We start from the raw sequence: 6,000 nt of genomic DNA on the forward strand, positions 1-6,000 counted from the left end.
AATACCTGCAAGATTTTCTATTTTCTGTCTAAACATTTGGACCATAGTATTTCAAGATCTTGAGACTTTTATTGCAGTAACAGGATGCACTAACAGGTTTCGTGCTATTTAGCTCAGTGCCAGGTGGGCTGCGACAACTTAGTTCCACGTATCTGGAAGAATGGTCTTTTTCAAAGACTTAGTTACTGGGAGCTTTTGCCACTTTTGTTAGACAACTCATGTTGGCATTGGTGGATATACATTATCAACGCTGCTGGACTTTGAGGAGCACTAAATGATGCAGGCAGATGGTTGATAGTAATCTGAGTCCCTAGATTCCTTGTGCAATTTCAATGGGACAGTACACACTTTGTCCGAGCATGGCACACGTGCTGGGCAAAAACCACAAGGCAACACAGGTTTGTAACCTCATAGAGATTGTGCTTGTAAACTTCCATGATTGTGTTACAGGGTTAACAATGATTTGTTCAACAGTCATTATAAGCAAGAACCTTTCTGAGGCCCATTAAGGTTTCGTCACAGTTTTGGTGAGTAGTAGTCAGGATTGAAGTGAATATAAGAAGACTAGTGTAAACTGTGTGAAAGTTGAATGCATGATTCTGTTTGTGGGTGATTGCTGATTGAAGCAAGTCACCAATTGTCAGAGGAATGGTCTTTGACCACATCCCATTGAATCTAAATGCCATGCTGTTTAGGTTCAGGGAAATATCATTACTTAATGTCCAACTTTGATGAGATGGAACATTGATCCTCCTGCTCATCAGATGCTGCCTGACCTGCTGTGCTTTTCCAGCACCACACTCGACTCTGATCTCCAGCATCTGCAGTCCTCACTCTCTACTAACTTTGATGAGAGGCATAAATAAATCTAGTTTACACAGGGGCTACGAAGACATCAAAGACTGAGGTGGTATGGTGGCTCAGTGGTTAGCACAGCTGCCTCTCAGTGCTGTAGAGCTGGGTTTGATTCCACCCTTGGGCAATTGTCTGTGTGGAGTTTGTACATTCTCCCTGCATTGTATGGGTTTCCTCTAGGTGCTCCAGTTTCCTCCCACAGTCCAAAGACGTGTAGGTTAGGTAGACTGGTCATGCCAATAGCGTCCAGGGATGTGTAGGCAAGGTGGGTTAGCATGGGGGTTACAGAGCGATGATAGGTGAGTCAGGGTGGAATGCTGTTTGGAGGGGTGGTGTAGGCTTGATGGGCCAAATGGCCTGCTTCCACACTGTAGGGTATCTATGATCTCTGAGTGAGAGGGGAGGAGGTTGTTTCTTCAGGTTTCACTTGGTGCCACAGAAACATCTGGCATTTTGAAAAAAATCATTGTGTATAACATTTCACTGGTCACTTGATAAGGTGCAAGCTGTGTCTATTATAACTCATTCATGCTCTGCATTTTACTTCCTTAGCCGTGAAGCACCCCAAACATCTTAGGGTTGTGAGTGGTGCTATACAAATGCAAGTTCTTTCTATTTTGTTTGGGATTTTTAAATCATGAAGAGAGTAAACTGCAGTCAATTTACTACAGATTACAAAATTAGTATAAAATTTGGAGGTAAAATATTCGATTATTTTGGAAATATGTGTTTTCGTAAACGGTCAACATCCTCTGGAACTGATTGCTGTAGCATGTGTATAATGACTATGGATTTGATGCAGTCTTCCAAACAGGAGCTGGTTAGCTCTTCACAGAATGAGCTTTCAAGATATAGATGATAAATTATGCAATAGCTGAGATGACTAAGATTCATGACTTACTGTAGTCTAGTCGAGCTTACCGGTTTGCCATGGGGCACTGGAAGAAAAGGTCCTTCAGTTTTTCCCAATTACCTTCAGTCATTTCTCTACCTCTCACACAAAATTTTGAGACAAAGGAGGAATAACAATGGTCTGTGTCATTTCACCCTGAGTGACTGAGCCACAGTTTGTTTATACATCTGCTTATTTTATCCATTGAGACACAAGATCAGAAAGCAAGCTTTGGAAATGGTGGGTCACTCACTAGCCAGCTATTTTGGGGATTTTCAGCAAAAACGGTCCTTAATTTCCATTAAAGCTGATTAAAAACAGAAGTGGAAGTCCAATGGTATTAACTCTGGCTTATTAAACCAGAGACCTAGATGTTCTGGGGACCCAGGCTTGAATCACTGTAACAGATAGTGGAATTCAAATTCAGTTAAAATCTATAATTAAAAGTCTAATGATGACCATGAGACAGCTACTGATTGTCAGGGGAAAAGCCCATCTGTTTCACTAATGTCCTTGAGGCAAGGAAGCTGCCATGTTTATTTGGTCCAGTCTATATATGACTGCAGGTCCATAGCAATGTGGTTGCCTCTTAACTGCTCTGCAGGCAATTAGGGATGTGCTGGCCTAGCCAATGTGCTGGCCTGTACCTTGAATCATTAAAAAAAGTCTGTTTTGGATAATGTTTATCAGCACCAAGTACTCCTTGGTCAAGAGGTTTAATTAGATACAACATGCCCTTTGCCTGTACCCTCACTCCAGGAAGCATTCTGCACCATATCAATGCAATCTTTCTCCCTCAATTCTTCAGGCAGCAGGAGGCTTTGTGCACATTCCATGCTGCACGAGCAGTTAATATTTTTCTCTCCTGATGCAGATCTGTGCCTGCTTAGAATTGGTTGAAACTGTCAAAAGTCGCTTTGATTAGAATCTTTGAGAGCCAACAAAGTGAGAGGGAGAGAGAGAAAGGGGAAGGAAATGCAGCCCAAGCTGGATTCAGATCTGCATCACAGAGATGAAAAAGTCAGTGTGCCAATCCAATGCACTAACTCACTGTGTAACACAGGCCCCTAAGGAGCTACCATTTATATTGTTTAAGAATGCATTAAGAGGCTAGCCCTTAACAATTGTGGGCACCATTGAATTCTTTGTGAAACAGCGGTTGAATATATAATGTGTATATCTTGTCTCATCATTTAAAGTAGCGTTATTTGGATCCCTGACAGTTTGTTAGGGAGATGTTTTAGTGATCTAGTGACAGTTTAACCTGATTTTGCAAAGGCCTCAAATTTGGAGTATTCGGGACACAGGAGTGGGTATTGCATCCTTGAAGGTTTTTAAAATATAAATATGACTGTGTTTCGACCTTAATGTAATGAATATTTTAAAACGCTGATTGCAAGTAGCATCTGCATGAAAAATATCACTTTAAAATTAAAATTTTCACTTTTAATACATAAAAATTAAATGGAAATTTTCTGTAATTATTTAGTATTTATTAATGCATTAGAACTTAATGTATTACTGTTAGAATTTATTACAGTATTTATTTAGAATTAAAGTCATGGTCTAGAACTAGGAGCCAAGTGCTTCAAAATAAGAAGTCATCCATGTAAGACAGAATGGCAGACAGAATTGATGGGCTGAATGGCCTTCTTCTGTTAGATTAGACTTACAGTGTGGAAACAGGCCCTTCGGCCCAACAAGTCCACACTGACCCGCCGAAGCGCAACCCACACATACCCCTACATTTACCCCTTTCCTAACACTACGGGCAATTTAGCATGGCCAATTCACCTGACCCGCACATTTTTGGACTGTGGGAGGAAACCGGAGCACCCGGAGGAAACCCACGCAGACACGGGGAGAACGTGCAAACTCCACACAGACAGTCACCTGAGTCGGGAACTGAACCCGGGTCTCAGGCGCTGTGAGGCAGCAGTGCTAACCACTGTACCACTGTGCCGCCCACCTTGTGCTTGTGCTTTTTTTTCTCACGGAGGGTCGTGAGCCTTTGGAACTCCCTTCCTCAAAAGGTGGCAGAAGCAGAGTCTGGAAATATTTCTAAGGCAGAGGTTGATAGATTCATGATAAGCATGAGGGTGAATGGTTATCGGGGAGTAAGTGTGAATATAGAGTGATTAGATCAGTCATTTTGTTATTGAATGACAGAGCAGGCTCAAAGCACTGAGTGGACTGTGCCTGCTCCTGATTTGAATATTTGTAATTATTACCAATGATCTGAATGGTACCATTATGAAGCAGACTGCACCAACCTGTACTCAGCAGCTATCTATGGACAGTGGCAGTCACCTGTTCGGCAAACTGACAGTAAATTGCAACAATGGTAAACTGTACAGTTTCGAAACTGGAGAGCCTTTGATCAAAACAGCACACCAATGCTTATATCTCACATTTTTCCCTCTTGTACGACAAAGAATGGCTAGGTTTCCATGCAGTCTTGAATTTGGCATGACAATTAATTATCTTAACAAGCATTCAGAAACAAATGAGGGAAGCTTTACATTAATTTGTCATTGCAACAGATTAGAGCAACAGATTAGGTCTATCCTGGAACTGGAATTTACAATTGCCTTGAGAAATGTTCTTTTTTGTCCAAATTTTATTTTTTTATTGACAGCAAGCTCACTGAGGCACCTTACTGCCTGCTGGGAGTAATTCTGTTTTTTTTATAATGTTGTGCTGAGTGACTCCTCCCAGCCAATTTTCTCCAGTAACAATGTGGGCATCAAATGTTACAAAAAAAATCCAAAGAACAGATAGAGCAAAATGTTGTGCAAGGTAACCATAATTCTACATCTCTTTTTGATATTTAAAGAGGTGACTGTCGGTGAGATTTCTTCTATAATAAAGCCAGATTATATGAGAGAGCCCCAGAGGGAATGGAAAACTATATAATTGACAATGGGTAAAGGATTGATGCTGATACATAGGACAGCTGCAGGTATGGAAGGAATCAGAAAAGGAGGTCATAACTTTTAGCCTCTATCATATATAGTAACATTTTTATGAAAGTTGAGTTGCAGGTCAATAGGAGAGTGAAGAAGGCACTTGGTATGCTTGCCTTGTTTGGTCAGTACATTGGGTATAGGATTTGGGAGATCATGTTATAGAGTCATAGAGATGTACAGTGTGGAAACAGACCCTTCAGTCCAACTCGTCCATGCCAACCAGATAATCTAACCTAATCTAATCCCACCTGCCAGCACCCGGCCCATATCCCTCCAAACCCTTCCTATTCATATACCCATCCAGATGCTTTTTAAATGCTGCAATTGTACCAACCTCCACCACTTCCTCTGGCAGCTCATTCCATACCCGTACCACCCTCTGTGTGAAAAAGTTGCCATTTAGGTCCCTTTTATATCTTTCCCCCCTCACCCTAAACCTATGCCCTCTAGTTCTGGAGACCTCCACACCAAGGAAAAGACCTTGTCTATTTACCCTCACGATTTTATAAACCTTGATAAGGTCACCCCTCAGCTTCTGATGCTCCAGGGAAAACAGCCCCAGCCTATTCAGTCTCTCCCTGTAGCTCAAACCCTACAATCATGGCAACATCCTTGTAAATCTTTCTGAACCCTTTCAAGTTTCACAACATCTTTCTGATAGGAAGGAGACCAGAATTGCATGCAATATTCCAACAGTGGCCTAACCAATGTCCTGTACAGCCACAACATGACCTCCCAACTCCTGTACTCAATACTCTGACCAATAAAGGAAAGCATACCAAAAGCCGTCTGCACTATCCTATCTACCTGTGATTCCACTTTCAAGGAGCTGTGAACCTGAACTCCAAGATCTCTTCATTCATCGACACTCCCTAGGACCTTACTATTAAGTGTATAAGAACTGCTCTGATTTGCCTTTCCAAAATGCAACATCTCACATTTATCTAAATTAAACTGCATCTGCACTCCCCAGCCCATTGGCCCATCTGATCGACATCCCATTGTACTCTAAGGTAACCTTCTTCGCTATCCATTACACCTCCAATTTTGGTGTCATCTGCAAACTTACTAGCTATACTTCCTATGTTCACATCCAAATCATTTATATAAATGACAAAACGTAGTGGACCTAGCATTGATCCTTGTGACACTCCACTGGTCACAGGCCTCCAGTCTGAAAAACAACCCTCCACCACTACCCTCTGTCTTCTATCTTTGAGCCAGTTCTGCATCCAAATGGCTAGTTCTCCCTGTATTCCATGAGATTTATCCTTGCTAATCAAT

The sequence above is a fragment of the Hemiscyllium ocellatum genome, chromosome 10 (genome assembly GCF_020745735.1).
Source record: "Hemiscyllium ocellatum isolate sHemOce1 chromosome 10, sHemOce1.pat.X.cur, whole genome shotgun sequence".
Lineage (NCBI taxonomy): Eukaryota > Metazoa > Chordata > Chondrichthyes > Orectolobiformes > Hemiscylliidae > Hemiscyllium > Hemiscyllium ocellatum.